Source organism: Rhinoderma darwinii, chromosome 4 (genome assembly GCF_050947455.1).
Source record: "Rhinoderma darwinii isolate aRhiDar2 chromosome 4, aRhiDar2.hap1, whole genome shotgun sequence".
Lineage (NCBI taxonomy): Eukaryota > Metazoa > Chordata > Amphibia > Anura > Rhinodermatidae > Rhinoderma > Rhinoderma darwinii.
The window spans coordinates 71498432-71517623 of NC_134690.1; positions in this window are offsets into that span (position 1 = coordinate 71498432).

Consider the following 19192-nt stretch of genomic DNA (forward strand, 5'->3'; position numbering starts at 1 on the left):
CTAGTGACCAGTGCTGGGAAATATTATAAATTAGAATCTAATTTATAATGTTTCCTGACTCGTGAAAAAAAAAAAAATTAGAACAATGTTTAATCACCTACACACTAATTGTTTAACTAAAAAAACCAAAACATTTTTTGCTAGCAACACATTCCCTTTAAGGACCTCAAAAGCCTGGACCGCCTCTGGAGTCCAGTGGAGGAGGTCAGCACCTTTGCGAGTAAGATCCATAAGAGGCTTAGCGATGACCGAGAAGTTAGCAATAAATCTCCTGTAATAATTAGCAAACCCCAGGAAGCACTGTAACGCCTTCAGGGAGGCAGGTTGGACCCATTCAGCCACAGCCTGAACCTTGGCAGGGTCCATGCGGAATACATGAGGAGTGAGGATTTGACCCAAAAATGGTATCCCCTGCACTCCAAACACACATTTTTCGGTTTTAGAAAAGAGTTTGTTTTCCCGAAGGGCCTGGAGCACCTTCCTGACATGCTCAATGTGGGAGGACCAGTCCTTGGAAAACACAAGTATGTCATCAAGGTACACTACAAGAAATACCCCCAGGTAGTCTCTTAAAATCTCATTTATGATATTCTGGAAGACCGCGGGAGCATTACACAACCCAAAGGGCATGACGAGGTATTCAAAATGACCTTCAGGCGTGTTAAACGCAGTCTTCCACTCATCCCCCTCTCTGATGCGGATAAGTTTATAAGCCCCCCGAAGATCAAACTTAGAGAACCATTGGGCCCCATGAACCTGATTAAAGAGATCAGGAATCAAAGGAAGGGGATACTGGTTCCTTACAGTGACCTTATTCAAGTTTCGGTAATCGATGCACGGCCTAAGACCACCATCCTTCTTCCCTACGAAGAAGAAGCCAGCACCTACCGGAGAAGTAGAGGGGTGAATGTAACCATAGGCCAGGCATTCCTGGATATACTCTCTCATGGCTTCATGTTCATGACAAGAGAGATTAAATATCCTACCCTTAGGGAGCTTAGCTCCTGGTACCAAATCGATTGCGCAATCGTATTCTCTATGAGGAGGTAACATTTCGGAGGCCTTTTTAGAAAAAACATCAGCGAAGTCCGGAATAAACTCAGGTAGAGTGTTCACCTCCTCAGGGAGAGAAATACAATTAACAGAAAAACATGACGTCATGCATTCATTACCCCATTTGGTAAGATCCCCAGTATTCCAGTTAAACGTGGGATTATGCATCTGCAACCAGGGAAGGCCTAAAACCAAATCGGACGATAATCCCTGCATCACCAGTACAGAGCACTGCTCCAAATGCATGGAGCCAATATGGAGTTCAAAAACAGGGGTATGCTGCGTAAAATAACCATTCGCAAGTGGAGTGGAGTCGATACCCACTACCGGGACAGGTTTAGGCAAATCAATCAATGGCATAGCTAGAGACATAGCAAATTCCATAGACATAATATTAGCAGAAGACCCTGAATCCACGAAGGCACTGCCGGTAGCAGACCTACCCTCAAAAGAGACCTGAAAGGGAAGCAAGATCTTATTAGGTTTCATATTTACGGGAAATACCTGTGCGCCCAAGTGACCTCCTCAATGGTCACTTAGGCGCGGAAGTTCTTCCGGCTGCTTATTCTTATGCCTAGGACAGTTGTTCACTTGATGCTTGTGATCCCCACAGTAGAAGCAGAGACCATTCTTCCTGTGGAGCTCTCTACGTTGTTGGGGAGACACGGAGGCCCCGAGTTGCATTGGTTCACCCGAGTTTTCCGTGGAAGAATGAAGCAACGGAACCTCGGGAGCCATCATAGGGAGCCAGAGGAGAAAGCACAAAAACGTTCAAGACGTCGTTCCATGAGACGTCGGTCAAGATGTACCGCTAAAGCCGTAACCTGATCTAGAGAATCTGAAGAGGGATAGCTAACTAACAGGTATTTCAGGGCGTTCGACAGACCCAATCTAAACTGGCACCTCAAGGCAGGGTCATTCCACCGAGAAGCTACACACCACTTCCTAAAGTCAGAACAGTACTCATCAACGGGTCTCTTACCCTGACGTAAGGTCACCAGCTGACTCTCGGCAAATGCAGTCTTGTCAGTCTCGTCATATATGAGCCCGAGAGCAGAAAAAAAAAGATCGACAGAGGAAAGTTCAGGGGCGTCAGGAGCCAAGAAGAAGGCCGATTCTTGGGGCCCGTCCTGGAGCCGGGACATAATTATACCCACTCGCTGGCTCTCAGAACCTGAGGAGTGGGGCCTTAGACGTAAATAGAGCCTACAACTCTCCCGAAAGGAGAAAAAAGTATTCCGGTCCCCTGAGAACCGGTCAGGCAACTTGAGGTGGGGTTCAAGAGGTGAGGTGGGGTGCACTACCAGGGTAGCATCACGCTGGTTGCCCCTCTGAGCCAGGGCTTGAACCTGTAGGGAGAGGCCCTGCATTTGCTGAGCCAGGGTCTCAAGGGGGTCCATAGTAGTGTCAGGGACCAGGGTAGAAAAGGTATATGGGCCTGTGATTATGTAATGACGGGTTAGGGAGACAGACAGGTGAGCCCTAATCTACCCGCCACTCAGTCCCTGCCTATTTGCACGGCCCGTCCTAGGTGACGGCGTACAACTGGGCGACGGTCCCTACGCTCAATATGTGCACGACAGACAAACAGACAAGGGTACACAGAAGCTAAGGGAAATGGGGCAGTTGCCCATGGCAAGACCGTGAGCAACAAGAGTAGTGAACGAGCCGAGTCAAACCAGGAATGTACGAGGTACCAAACGCAGAGCAGGAGCGTAGTCAGTAAAGCCAGGGTCAAAATGAAGCAAGGTCAATAATGATAGCAGGAATAGCAGAGCCAGGAAACAGGAAAGAATCACAGGCAGAAAAGCAGGAAATTAAGGTATAAATAGACCGAGGGCGGGAGCTAGAACCGTCTGGCCAGGCTGTGATAGGTTCTCCCACTCCTGAGCCTACCAGCCTGAGTGGTAGGAGATCGAGTCACTCTATCAGACTTAGGAGCAGTTTCAGACTGATTAACCATGGGCGTAGACACAGAAGCTGTGTCTGGCAGATCCTTTACAGTACAGTGGCGTAGATATAGGGGATGCAGCGGTTGCAATTGCGACCAATCGCCTAAGCCAGGGGGGCCCTCAGACCCCCCTCGCCACGCTTAGACTGACCGTGTAATACATTTTTACATAAACTCCTTCCTTACACAGCACATGTGCAGCAGTGTGTGTATCCAGAATCCTCCCCTGTCTCCCCCGATTCTAGATACACACGCTGACACAGCGCTCAGAAAATGATCACCTATTCTGTGGATAAGTCAAAATGTATGATTCTGGGAATACTTGTGGTGGGGGCACTATTATTTTGTGGTGGGAGCAATATTACTTTGTATGGCACAAAAGGGGACACTAGTACAGTCTGAGGAACAAAGTGGGCACTATTACTGTGTAGGGAACAAATGGAGTCACTATTACTGTATAGGGGCACTAAAAGTGGCATTACGGGGTAGCGGCATAACGCGCGGGTTTGTTTGCAGAGACAAGCCATGGCTGGAAGAAGTCATCATGGTGGTCTGGTCCTGAATAGAGAAGAAAAGGGAATGCGGGCGACTATAATCGGAGCAGATGTCACCTGTGAGTCACTGGATATAACTGTAGTGTTTTCACTTTTCACTGTGTAGAACGGGTATAAGACCATTATTTGGTGAATACATTATTTAGGTATACTATCATAAATTCAGCTGAACCGCTGTATCTTAGCCTGCCGTGTTATAAAAGTATACTTTTGTATATTTTTGTTTTGAGGGGGGCATAACATATGAGTTGGGACTTGTGCCTCTGAACTTTTAAGACTCTAACAAAATCTGTGGTTGCTAGTGCTGCACCAATGGGTTACTTTAGAGATACAACAATGCAACTGAAAGTTAAAAATGGGTCGCAACCGGCATCTGTAAGGAGAAGTTGCAAGATGAACTTTTGCACCTATGCCCATGAGCCCATGAGCCTTTAGCTATGCCCCTGCTGCAGTTATTGTGTCAGCAGAGCACTGGCGACTTTTTATGCATTATACGCCTTAGCACACGTCGATCCCGCTCTGTAACTTTACGTGGTCTGGCACTTTGTGATTGAGTTGCTGTTGTTCCGAAACTCTTCTCCTTTGCAATAACTACACTCACGAGAAATGTGATAAAAAATACTGCCAAAAATGTGAAGTTTTTCCTAAAAATGTTATGTATGAAACCACCCGTAGAGGGAAAGAATGGCTGCTCCAGAGCGGAGTACTGTGGCGTAGCTATAGGGGTCGCAGCGGTCGCGATTGCGACCGGGCCCAGAAGCCAGGGGGCCCGCAGCACCCCGCACCACATCAATGAAAAGTTACTATAGTAACTGGAGCCTATGTAATAAACTACACAGGCCCTTGTTACTATGGTAACTGACAGTACTTACCCTCCTCTTCCTGGAGCGCATCAGAGGTTCTGACGTCACAGCGCTGTGCACAGCGCATAACGTCACAACACTATGGCTGTGCACAGCATCCCGACACATGATGGAGTGAGGACCTGCGGCCAAAGAGGAGGTAAGTTTAATGTTAGTGTCTTGCTGATGGGTTGGGGTCAGACACCCGGGACCCCCACCAATCAGCTGTTTTGAAGAGGTTGCAGCCGCTCGTACGAGTGCTACTTCCCCTTCATTACGGTCACTTTCTCACACTGAATCGCCGACACGGACGTGTCAGCGATTCACAGTGTGAGCAAGTGAGGGAAATGAAGGGGAATCAGCACTCGTACGAGCGGCTGCAACCCCTTCAAAACAGCTGATTGGCGGGGGTCCCGGGTGTCTGACCCCAACCCATCAGCTATTGATGGCCTATACTGAAGATAGGCCATCAATGTTTAGGGACTGGACAACCTTTAAAGCCTACCGTGTGTTAGGCTTAGATACAGGGCCCCAGCTTATACTGCATAAGAATACTGTCTGCTGCACCCTGTATCTAAGCCTATATTAGGCTTAGATACAGGCTCCAACAAACAGTATCACACATGCACATGGGCCCTGTTCACATCACCGCTGCCCTTCCGTTGAGGGGTTCAGTCTGGTTAACCCCTCAACGTAAAGGCAAACGGAAACCTTAGCTTCTGTTTGCATCACCATTGATCTCAATGGTGATGGAAACTTTGCTAATGGTTTCCGTTTGTCACCGTTGTGAACCCTGTCACAACAGTGACAAACGGAAATCATTAACACCGTTTCCGTCACCATTGAGACCAAGCGGAGGTTTCAGCTTGCCTTTCTGTTGAGGGGTGATATGTACAGGCCCTTACTAATGTTTTTTTTTGTGTTTTTTTACAGGTTCGGTCGTTGGACTACGTCGGATTCGAGGACTACTTCGATGATTGCTTTTTTATTCTCAATAAAATGGTTAATGAGGGTTGTGTGGGGGTGTTTTATTTTAATAAATCAATTTTTTCTATGTCTTTTTTTTTTTACTTTATCGCTGCCAACTTACTAATGGCCGCTGACAGATTGACAGCGTCCATTAGTAAGGCGGGGCTTAGTGTTAGCTGGTGAAAAGGCTAACACTAACCCTGATTATTACCCCGGTAGCCACCGCCACCAGGGGTGCCAGAAAGAGCCGGGTACGATCCAGTATCCGACCATCTGTAGTGATGGTCGGGCACTGGGGTGACCGCAGGCTGGTATTATTAGGCTGGGAAAGGCCAAAAACAGTGACCCTTCACACCCTGGTAATGCTAGCCTGCTGCTGCTGTGTTGTATTTGGCTGGTTATGAAAAATGGGGGGGAACCCCACGTCATTTTTTTTTTTATAAATAATTGGACAGCACGATGTGGGATTCCCCCATTTTTCTAACCAGCCAGATACAACATAGCAGCAGCAGCCTAGCGTTACCAGGGTGGGAAGGGTCACAGTTTTTGGCCTTTCCCAGCCTACTAATACCAGACTGCGGCCGCCCCAGTGCCGCTCTGTCACTACAGATGGTCGGGTACTAGATCATACCCGGCTCTTCCTGGTGGCACTGGATACCAGGGTAATAATGGGGATTAGTGTTAACCTCTTCATGTCTAACATTAAGTCCTCCCCTTAGTAATGGGCGTTGTGAATCAGCCAGCGACAATTACTAGGGCGGTAGTTATAAAGTTTAAACAAATAGACATAGATAAAATATTTTATTGAAATAAAAATTCCACACAACCCTCGTTATCCATTTTATTGAGAATAAAAAAAAAAAAGCAGATATCGAAGTAGTCCTCGAATCTGAAGTAGTCCCACAACCGAACTTGTAAAAAAACAAACACACAAAAATAATTAGTATCATGTCAAAAAGTAAAATTATTAATATTCTTACCTTTCCTGAGTCCAGCCCTGGAGCCGCAATGTCAGTGAGCTGGGCCCTATATCTAATCCAATCATGTGTGATACTGTCTGCTGAGCAACTGTATATAATCCTATAATGTGTGCTACTGTCTGCTAAGACAGTGTATCTAATCTTATCCATAGCTTTATGGTCGTAGTGCTATAGATATGCTGTCTCATATATGTATATATATATATATATATATATATATATATATATATATATATATATATATATATATATATATATGCACATATTCATACACACATTTTTTTTTTTGGGGGGGGGGGCACATATGTATTGGGGCTATTCCCCCTGATGTTTTAAGTCCTTAGTGACGCCCCTGGCTGCTAGTGCTGCATTGTTGGATCACTTAGGAAACCCAGCGATGCAGCTGAAAGCTGCGGACCATCGGCCCTGAGAAGTTTGGGGGTGGGGCCCAAGAAGAACCTTAGCATCGGGGCCCATGAGCCTTTAGCTACGCCCCTGGCGGATTAGTAGAGCTCCTTTTAGCCATTTCTACCAAGTAATTATGCTGGGAGTAATTTTACCTATTTACATCATCACCTTATTAATCACCAGAAAATATTCACCCTACCACCAAAATAACCTCCTTTTCTGTGACTAGGTTATATATTAAATTTAAAAACAATTGTTTTGTATATTTTTAGTATACCTGCTCACATGATGTAATAATATATGCTTGGTTTATATATTATGTTCATGCGATTACAGCAAGTTCGGAGATACCATATGTGCAACCTGTGCAGCCGCACCCGTGCTCAGTAGGTAAGGCAACTATTAATAGCAGCTACCAGCATCCTACTATATGTTCTGGAAACCTCTGTGTCCGCCCCTTGATTACAGACTCCTGTTCATCCTACAAAGCAAAACAATTATAAAGGCAAATACACCAAACCCAATTTATAAGCCTGATTTGGAAGAAAGCTGAGGGTGAAAAAAAAATCTCACAGCAGTTTGGCTTCAGACACACATCTCCCTTCAGAATGCAAATGCTTTGCTTGGTTGAAATGAGCGTGCCTGTGAGAGGAGATGTTAGCATGCAGCTCCCATCTCTCTGTCTGCTCCTTGAGTCAACGGGTTTAATTTGTCCTGCTCAGACTGGGCTGGCAGATTGTGAGCACACAGGATTCAATCAGACAGGCGTTCTCACAGACACACCGTCATCCTTCACAAGAGAGCAGCCGTCATCGCACCCCGCATTCACTTTATCAAGAGAGAAGAGGAATTAACATGCAACGGATGAGGTCTCCTCTATAAACAGGCTGTAACTCTCTGGGAACAGCTAACAGCACTGTTTTACTAGGAACAACGTACACGGAAGAAAAATGGTTGACTTAAAGGATAGGAGACTTTTGCTTGGCTGTGACCCACCACCCAACCGTACCATTCCTACCAGACAAAAAAAAAAATCACATACACATCACAACATTTGTGGTGAAAGGTAATAGCAGCAACTTTTATAAGAACATATCAAACTCGTTTCCATAAGATCAAATACTTACATTATTAAAAAATAGATAAATATAAGTACACATAAATATGACAACTTACAAACGTTCCTACTTCTCCACCAATATGGAGTGAGGGAAAGGTCCCTGAAGGCAGTACACCATCGCATACATCTCATTCTCTGTAAGGCTAGATTCACACGGGCGTTGCGCATCTGCGACGTGAAAAACTGCAGTTTTTCACGTCCGAGGTGCATTAGTGCTCTGCGGGATGCGACATCACGCATCCCCCATAGACGAGTCTATAGAGGGGTGCGTGAAGTGTGAAAAATAGGACCTGTCCTATTTTCTCACGGACCCTTCACACAGTCTGTTGAAACAACAGCCACATTGAATTATACAGGTCCGTGTGACGTCCGTTGTTTTAACGTCCACCACACGGACCTTTAACACGTTCATGTGATTCTAGCCTTAGGCCTACTTCACACACACTTTTTGTATGTTTTTTTTTTGTTTGTTTGTTTTACCCGCCCCCCCCGCAAAAAAAAAAAATCTAATTAGTGTGTTTTACTACCTGTATTTATTTTAGGCTGCATTTTTCACATTGCAAATCATGTGATTTAACCCCTTCCTGACATTTGATGTATCCATACGCCAAAGTCGGGTAGGGGAAGTATGGAGCGGGATCACGCAGTGAGCTCGCTCCATACGATGTTGGTGTTGGCTGTATGTTACAGCTGACACTTCAGAGTAACTAGCGGCATCACGCTCGAGCGCGATCCCGCTAGTTTAACTCGATAAATGCTGCGGTCAATACCGACCACAGCATTTAAATCGTCAGAAAGAGGGGGGCGACCCCCTCTAACAGCTCATTGCGCCCCCTGCAATGCAATCGCGGGGGGCGATGGTTGCTATTGTTGCCTGGGGGCTTAATGAACGCCCCCAAGGTCTGCCATCTTTGTACACCTATTAAGCCTTGCCTCCGGCAGGGCTTAATAGGTGCCTGTCAGAATCATGATATACTGCAATACATTAGTATTGCAGTATATCGTGCAAGCGATCTAATGATCGCTGGTTGAAGACCCCTAGGGGGACAAAATAAAAAAAGTAAAAATTAGTTAAATAAAGTTTTTTTTTATATAAAAAAAAAATTTAAAATTAAAAGTTCAAAAATGGGATTTGTGAATGTGATATGGTGCCCAGAAACCAATCCAGCAAAATCTGCGCTCCAAAAGCCAAATGGCGCTCCTTCCCTTCTGAGCCCTACCATGTGCCCAAACAACAGTTTATGCAAACATATGAGGTATTGCCGTACTCAGGAGGAATTGCTTTATTTGTTGAGAAAATGAAAAATGTTAAGCTAAAGCTACATCTTATTGGAAGTAAAATGTAATTTTTATATTCACTGCCTAATTCTTATAAAATCTATGAAACACCTATGGGGTCAAAATGCTCACTGTACACGTAGATTAATTCTTCAAGGGGTGTAGTTCCCCAAATGGAGTCCCCTTTGGGGAGTTTCCACTGTACTGGTATCTCAGGGGTTTTGCAAAAAGCGACATTGTGCCGAGAAACCAATCCAGCAAAATGCGCGCTCCAAAAGCTAAATGGCACTCCTTCCCTTTTGATCCCTACCGTGTGCCCAAACAGCAGTTTATAACCACACATGGGGTATTTTTGTACTCTGGTGATGCTGCTTTACAAATGTTGGGGGGCTTTTGCTCCTTTATCACTTGTGGAAATATTTTTTTTTTTTTAAGCTAAAACGACATCTTATTGAAAGAAAATTAAAAAAATATATTTTCATGTTCAAATTCTAATAAAATCTATGAACCACCTGTAGGTTTAAAATGCTCACTACAGCCCAAGATGAATTCCTTGTGGGGTGCAGTTTAGAAAATCGGGTCTCCTTTGTTTTGGTAACACAAGACCTCTTCAAACCTGACACGGTGACTAAAATATAATTTAGAAAAAAGAAGGCCCGAAAATTACGGACACATTCACTTCTATTGTCCCCAGACACCTTACTGTTTACTTACGGGAAGGTGTCCAGGCCGTAAAAGTGTACCGCAAAAGATAGGAGATGTCCCATCATTTTCTTTTTACAATCCGTGCTCCCATACTTTGTATGGGAGCATGGGCTGAAAATGCGGGAGGCTGTCCGCGGCCGTTGGCAGCCAGCCATGCCCGCAGTCGCAGCCCGAGATTACGGGCATGGCCGTGTGCATGGGGCCTTACAGAAAAAAATGGATGAAAAATGAATTTCTGCAAACAAAATTAAATTAGTAAATTTCTCCTCTACTTTTCTTTTATTCCTGTGAAACGCCTAAAGGGTTAAGAAACTTTCTAAATGTTGTTCTGAATACTTTCAGGGTACAGTTTTGTCTAATAGGGTGATTTATGTTGGTTTGTAAAGCATGGGCCCCTCTAAGCCACTTCAGAAATGAACAGGTCCCTGAAAAAATTGCCTTTTGAAATTTTATTGAAAATGTGAGCAATTTCTGCTAAAATTATAAGCCTTGTAACGTCTTAGAAAAATAAAAGGATGTTCAAAAAACAATGTCTACATAAAGTAGACATATGGGAAATGTTAACTAGAAACTATTTTGTGTGGTATTACTATCTGTCTTACAAACAGATGCATTTAAATTTATAGAAATGCTAATTTTTGCAAGTTTTCGCTACATTTTGGTGTTTTTCACAATTAAATACTGAATGTATTGACCAAATTCTACCACTACCATAAAGTCCAATGTGTCACTAGAAAACAATCTCAGAATAACTTGGATAAATAATAGCATTTCAAAGTTATTACCACATAAAGTGATACATGTCAGATTTGAAAAATCAGGCTCTGTCAGGAAGGTCAAAAGTTGCAGCAGCGAGAAAGGGTTAAAGGGGTTTTCCCATGAGAGACAGTATGGACATATCCACAGAATATGTCATAAATGTCAGAAGAAAACACCGTAACTCGCTGAGCTACACTGTTTCCGTAAGTCCCATAGAACTGAATGGTAGTTACGAAAACAGCGTGGCTCGCATGCTACCCAGCTTCTGTAACTGCCATTCACTACTATGGGAGTTACGAAAACAACATAGCTAAGCGAACTACGGTGTTTTCTTATTCCTGGTAGGAAATCACACGCTTTAGCCGCAACACAGAGTGGTAGAACGGGATTTAGGGGCCCCCATTCTAGAGATAGGTGTGGGTCCCAGAGAAGGGACCCGCATCTATTTGACATTTATGACATATCCTGTAGATATGTCATAAATGTCCCTGATGCGAAAACCCCTTTAACCCCTTAAGGACGCAGCCTAGTTTTGGCCTTAAAGGGAATGTGTTGCCAGAAAAACATGTTTTTTTTAAAAAAAATAAACATTTAGTGTGTGGGTGGTTAAACATTGTTCAAATTTTTTTTATTTTTTTGCACGAGTCCAGGAAATATTATAAATTATTTCTAATTTATAATACTACCCATTTTTGGTCACTAGATGGCGCTGTTCCCAAAATTGCAGCATTGCAGCATTGGGTTAACAGCCCTCGCTCTAGTGAGCTCTCAGCATCCCCCCCCCTTTATCCTGGCTAGTGCCGGGATAAACGAGGGGTTTGAACGGTGTAACCTCCTACACTGTGTGTCGCCATTTTTTGAGCTAACCCACAGTGTAGTAGGTTTACATACAGTAGTAAACACACACAAACACTTACATACATTGAAATCTCTTACCTGCTCCTGCCGCCGCGGCTCCCTCCGGCCCGTCCGCTCCGTTTGCTGCCGCTGTTCCATGTGCACAAGTCCGGAAGCCGCGACCGGAAGTAGTAATATTACTGTCCGGCCGCGACTTCCGGTCCACAGGAAAATGGCGCCGGACGGCGCCAATTTCGAATAGGACTGTGTGGGAGCGGCGCATGCGCAGTTCCCACACAGACGCCGTACACGGCAGTCAATGGGACGGGAGCCGTTCACAGTCCCTATGGGACTGTGGCTGCCGTATTCCATGTCTGTGTGTGTCGTTAATCGACACACACAGAAATGGAACAAAAAATGGCAGCCCCCATAGGGAAGAAAAAGTGTAAAAATAAGAAACAGTAAAACACAAACACACAAATTAATATAAACGTTTTTATTAAAGCACTAACATCTTTAACATATAAAAAATTTATTTGTGATGACACTGTTCCTTTAAGGCTCAGAGCCCATTTTTCAAATCTGACATATTTCACTTTATGTGGTAATAACGTCGGAATGCTTAAACCTATCCAAGCAATTCTGAGACTGTTTTCTCGTGACACTTTGGGCTTCGTGTTCGTGGTAAAATTTGGTCGATATATTCAGTGTTTATTGGTGAAAAATTGCAAAATGTAGAGAAAATTTAAAAAAATAGCATTTTTCAGAATTTAAATGCATCTGCTTGTAAAACAGACGGTTATACCACCAAAAATAGTTACTAGTTCACATTTCCCATATGTCTACTTTAGATTGGCATCGTTTTTTGAACATTCTTTTATTTTTCTTGGACGTTAAAAGGCTTAGAACATAAACAGTAATTTCTCTTTTTTTTTTAAAAATTTCAAAAGCCTTTTTTTTAAGGTACCTGTTCAGTTCTGAAGTGGCTTTGAGGGGCCTATGTATTAGAAACCCTGATAAAACACCCCATTTTAAAAACTAGACCCCCTCAAAGTATTCAAAACAGCATTTAGAAAGTTTTTTAACCCTTCAGGCATTTCACAGGAATTAAAGCAAAGTGGAGGTGAAATTGGCAAATTTCATTTTTCTTGCTGAATTTCAATTTTATTCATTTTTTTTTCTGTAACACAGAAGGTTTTACCAGAGAAACACTACTAAATATGTATTGTGCAGATTCTGCAGTTTTTAGAAATGTCCCACATGTGGCCCTACTGCGCTCGTGGAATAAAACACAAGCCCTAGAAGCAAAGAAGCACCTAGTGCATTTTGAGTCCTCTTTTTTATTAGAATATATTTTAGGCAGCATCCCAGGTTTGAAGAGGTGTTGAGGTGCCAAAACAGTAGGAATCCCCCAATAGTGACCCCATTTTGGAAACTACACCCCTCAAGGAATTCATTTATGGTTGTTGTTACCATTTTGACCGCACAGTTTTTTCACAGCACGTATTTGAATTGGGCTGTGAAATGAAAAAAAATTAATTTTTTCCAATAAAATGTCATTTGTGATCAAAATACCCCATTTTGTTGCCCAATTTGTACTTAGTGTGGCAATACCCCATTTATGGTGATAAACTGCCGTTTGGGCCCATGGGAGGGCTCAGAAGGAAAGGAGAACTATATGTTTGTTGGAGTCCAGATTTTGCTGGATTGGTTTTCGGGTGCCATGTCGCATTTGCAGAGCCTCAGAGGTATCAAAGCAATGGAAACCCACCAAAAGTGACCCCATTTTGGAAACTACACCCCTCAAGGAATTCATTTATCATTGTTGTTAGCATTTTGACCGCACAGTTTTTTCACAGCACCTATTTCAATTGGGCTGTGACATTAAAAAAATGTCATTTTTTCCAATAAGATGTCATTTTTTATCAAAATTTCTTATTTTCACAGGGAACAAAATACTCAATTTTGTTGCCCAATTTCTCCTGAGTGCAGCAGTACCCCATTTGTGGCAATAAACTGCCGTTTGGGCCCATGGGAGGCCTCAGAAGGGAAGGAGCGCTGTGTGTTCTTTGGAGTCCAGATTTTGCTGGATTGGTTTTCGGGTGCCATGTCGCATTTGCAGAGCCTCAGAGGTATCAAAGCAATGGAAACCCACCAAAAGTGACCCCATTTTGGAAACTACACCCCTCAAGGAATTAATTTATCATTGTTGTTAGCATTTTGACCGCACAGTTTTTTCACAGCACCTATTTCAATTGGGCTGTGACATTAAAAAAATGTCATTTTTTCCAATAAGATGTAATTTTTTATCAAAATTTCTTATTTTCACAGGGAACAAAATACTCAATTTTGTTGTCCAATTTCTCCTGAGTGCAGCAGTACCCCATTTGTGGCAATAAACTGCCGTTTGGGCCCATGGGAGGCCTCAGAAGGGAAGGAGCGCTGTGTGTTCTTTGGAGTACAGATTTTGCTGGTTTGGTTTTCGGGTGCCATGTCGCATTTGCAGAGCCCCAGAGGTATCAAAGCAATGGAAACCCACCAAAAGTGACCCCATTTTGGAAACTACAGCCCTCAAGGAATTCATTTATGGGTAATGTGACCATTTAGACCCCATAGTTTCTTCACAGAACTTATTTGAATTGGGCTGGGAATTAAAAAAAATATATATTTTTTCCAAAAATATGTCATTTTAGCTCAAAAAATCTTAATTTCACAAGAAATAAAATACTCCATTTTGTTGCCCAATTTGTCCTGAGTGCGGCAATACCCCATTTGTGGTGATAAACTGCCGTTTGGGCCCATGGGAGGGCTCAGAAGGAAAGGAGCGCTGTGTGTTCTTTGGAGTCCAGATTTTGCTGGATTGGTTTTCGGGTGCCATGTCGCATTTGCAGAGCCCCAGAGGTATCAAAGCAATAGAAACCAACCACAAATGACCACATTTTGGAAACTACACCCCTCAAGGAATTCATTTATGAGTGTTGTGACCATTTTGACCCCATAGTTTTTTCACAGAACTTATTTGAATTGGGCTGGGAATGAATACAAAATTATTTTTTTCAAATAATATGTAGTTTTGGCTGAAAATTTCTTATTTTCACAAGAAACAAAATACCCCATTCTGTTGCGCAATTTGTTCTGAGTGCCGCAATACCCCATTTGTTGTGATAAACTGACGTTTGGGCACATGGGAGGGCTCAGAAGGAAAGGACCACCATTTGGTCTACTGGGGATTTTCTAGTGCGAAGTCACGTATGCAGAAGCACCTGAGGTACCAGTACAGTTGAAACCCGCAAGAAGTGACCCCGTTTTAAAAACTACACCCTTAAGGCATTCATCTAGAGGTGTAGTGAGCATTTTGACCGGAGACCTACACCCCTTAAACTGTAATGTGGGTTCTCCCGGGTATGGCAATACCCTACATGTGGCTGTTATCAGCTGCCTGGGCACACAGCAGGGCTCAGAGGGGAAAGACGAGGGGGGATAAGCTGTGCGGAGTGCATCAGGGTAAGTAAAATTGGGGTAAATTATAAACCAAGGGATGTATGATAAATTTTAAAACAATCTTTCATACAGAGCTCTGGTTATTCGGGACACGTGTCACATTGATATATTGTGTCATCCCTTATCGCCCTCTTATAGCAGACTTTGCACCTCTTTTGACTTTTTCCCTTCTTGCCAGTTTGGGGAACTTCTCCTGGAAAGTGTTGCCGCCTTGGTACGATGCGTGTGGCCCCGCTTCCAGAAGTACTGGGTGCCCCCCCTTCTTGGTCGCTAAAGATTAGGTTCTTGATAATCACCTCTTGGAATTCCAGGAAAGTTCCCCTCTGGCCTGCACATCGATGTAGCACGTACACATTGTACAATGCCATCTGTATGATGTGCACGGCCAGCTTCTTATACCACACCGCATGGCGCTGTAGGGCTTCAGGATGTGATCTTACAAGTCCATCCCTCCCATGTACCTGTTGTAGTCCAGGATGTAGTCTGGTTTGGGGGTGGCCTTTCCTTCATATATCCTAAACCTGTAGGTATACCCTGATGCACTCTCGCACAGCTTATACATCTTCACGCCATACCTTGCCCTCTTACCCGGCAGGTACTCGCAGAATTGAACCCTCCCTTTAAAATGTAGCAGGGACTCATCAATAGAAATACACTTCTCGGGGGTGAATGCTTGGGAAAACCGGGCACTGGAACGGTCTAATAGGGGTCTCCGTTTATACAAACAGTCAAAACTGGGGTCATCTCAGGGTGGGCACGGCTCATTATCAGTATAATGTAAGAAGCGAAGTATTGCCTCATTTATTTATTTTTTTAGGTTCTAGTTCAGTTCTGAAGTTGCTTTGAGGGGCCCATATATTAGAAACCCCTATCAAATACCCCATTTTAGAAACTAGACCCCTCAAAGTATTCACAACAGCATTTAGAAAGTTAATGAACTCTTTAGGTGTTTCACAGAAATTTAGAGCAAAGTATAGGTGAAATTTACATATTTTTTTTGTCAGAAAATCCTCTTTATACCATTTTTTTTATAACACAAAAGGATTTATCAGATAAACGCAACTTAATATTTATTGCCCAGATTCTGCAGTTTTGAGAAATATCCCACATGTGGCCCTCGGGCGGTAATGGACTGAAGCACCGGCCTCCGAAGCAAAGGAGCACCTAGTGGATTTCGAGGCCTCTTTTTTATTAGGCACCATGTCCGGTTTGAAGAGGTCTTGTGGTGCCAAAACATTGGAAACCCCCTAAAAGTGACCCCAATTTGGAAACTAGACCCCTTGAGGAATCCATTGTAGTTTTAATGGGGTGCATGTGGTTTTTTGATCAGTTTTTTGATCCACTTGGCTTTTGTGTTGGCTTCTTTGGGGCATTCAGGATCTGAGAGCTTGTTTCAGCTAGTAGGCGGCGACCTGGGGGATGTTGTTTTCAGATGTACAATTGCAGGACGGTGTGCTGATTTGTCGTTTGCGCAGGTCAAAAACTGATCAGTGGGTTAGGGGGGCAATGGTGTGGTTGTTCCCTCTAACAGGGTCTGTGGTGTGTCCGGTGAAGTGTTTTCAGGCATATTTGGGGGTGCGGAAAGCTTATGGGAGTCCGCTGTTGTTACATATTAATGGATTGTTTCTCTCAATTTTTCAGTTGGTTCAGGTGTTCCAGAAGTATTTGTCTGACTCTAGTATGGAGTCGAGCGGGTACAGTTGTCTTTCATTTCGGATCGGGGCAGTCACGCAGGCAGCTCGGAGGGGGTTGTCTTCTGATGCCATTAAAAAAAATAGGGCGTTGGGAGTCTCAGTGCTTCCAATCGTACATTCACCCACATTTGCATGAGTGGTTTAAGTCTGGTGTGATGAAGGTGCGGTTTCTGTTTTGAGTGCCTGTTTGTTGATGTTTCAGTGTCATTTGTTTTGTACGAGCCGGTCCTTGCCTCGTCTGGGTCATTGGACACTCTTTTTTTGGCGCAGCAAGGCAAATGTCCAGCCCTCGGGTCGACTACTTGGTTTCCCGCAGTCCAAAGTGGCTAGGTGTCCGGGGTCTACTTTGGTCTTGGCTACTACCTGAGATACAGTGTTATGTAGCATTAGGCAGGGCCCCCGAAATCTTGATTGTAGATGCGGGTGGTAATGATCTGGGGATTCCCGTGTTTTGATGCGGGATGTGAAGCCTGATTTGTTGAGGCTGTGGTCCTCCTTTCCCTGGATCATCATTGTTTGGTCCAATATTGTGGAAGGCAAATTTGGCATAATTCCAGGTCGGTTCAAATCGTAAATAATGCTCGAGCTAAGGTGAACAAGGTCATTGGTAGATTTGTGGCCAGTAATGGTGGCATCGTTGCCTGGCACAATGATTTGGAGTCTGCTTCCGATTAATTTTTGAACTCAGACAGGGTCCATCTGGACGCCATTGGTCTGGATATGTGGACTCTTGGTATTTAGGAAGGCTTGGAAAAAGCCAATTGGGTGTGGAGGCACCGACATGAGTAAGGTGTCACACATGTTCGTTGTGGCAGGAGTAGGAGAGCTCATTTTGAGGACAATTGTTTCTCAGTTGTAATTGGGAATTCCTGTGGGCAGGGTCCCCAGGAAGGATTTTAAGTCTCCAAATGTGGGTGCCCCCGGATCAGGTGCAAAACGGCTGGGGGTAAAAGGCTACTGAAAAGTAAAAAAAATGGGAGAATAAGATTGGAATGCCTAAGAAGACCCCTCCTACTCTTTTATATATGTTTATATGGAACATTTCTAATTTGAAAACTATTAAAAATGTATTGTGCTGCAATGTTATATTTATAAAAGGTTATTTATAACTAGATGTTTTATACGATTGACATTTATTTAGTAATTCCTTTTTTGGGGTGTCGAGTTGTTAGTAGGTCACTGCAGAACTAGCTGTCCCTTAGTCATATGCCCCAATGCAAAATCTGTAACAGGGCCCCCGCCTGCCATCTGTCATTTATAAAAGTTATGGCTCTCGGAATTTGGCGACACAAAATACATTTTCTTTTTTTACACTTAGGGTTTTTACTTGTAAAAGAAGTAAAATATAGAAAAAACTATATATATGTGGTATCACCGTAATCGTATTGACCCACAGAATAAAATTAACTTGTTGTTTTAATTGCACAGTGAATTCCGTGAAAACAGCGCGCAAAAAAACATGGAGGAATCGCAGTTTTTTTTCATTTTCTACCCCACAAATAATTTTGTTCCCGTTTCCTAGTACATTATATTGCAAAATAAATGGTGCTATGAAAAACTACAACTCGTCCTGCAAACTCAAGCCCTCATAGTACTATATCGATGGAAAAATAAAGACGTTATGGCTTTTGGAACGTGGGGAGGGAAAAATGAAAATGAAAATCTGAAAAAGGGCTGCAGCGGGAAGGGGTTAAAGCCTACTGGGAGACTGAGCACAGACAATTTAATCACCCCAAATATCTAATTAGCATAAAGTATTACAAACATTAACAGCACAATAAAAAAAATCAATACAAACATAGATGAATCGTGCAACAGTATTTACCCCCAAAGGGTCATTATGTATCAAACCTATCAAAGCGACGATAAATTTCTCCGATCATTTAACCCTGAAGGACCCATGACATTGGTAGTCCATTTAGCTTCACGCTGTAACAACTTCGTATGTCTATCCATACAATTACTTGGTACACAAAAAAATCATTCCAAATGAGCACATTTTAGAACTGACGGATCACTTCTATGTACCACTTTAATTTGGGAAATAAACCATGGTGCACCTTTACTTCTGGTTAATGAATAAATATTTTCACGGGAAGGTTTGAATAAAGGGCGAATTGTTTTACCAATTTAAAAATATTTACATGTACAAAATATGAAATAGACCACAAAGTCTGAACGCCAAGTAATAAGTTGTTTAACTATATGACATATTGGTCCTACCTGCAGCACTCGATTAGTACACATGTTTTTGCAAAATGAGCAATGTCCACATTTGTGGTTACCATTTGGTATGCATTTAGTTAGCCAATTGTTGCATTTTTCCTGGTATCTACCTCTAACTACAGTAGCTCTTCACGTAAATGTTTTCATCGTCTAAACAAAATTATAGGTGGTTGGTCAATAATCTCTCTAAGATCAATATCTGATTTAATTATATGCCAATAGCTCCGTATTGCCATTCTAATTTGATTGGTTAAGGGATTGAATTTAAAGGAAAATACATAGCGAGAATTCTCTTGCTCTGGGTCCTTCAGGGTT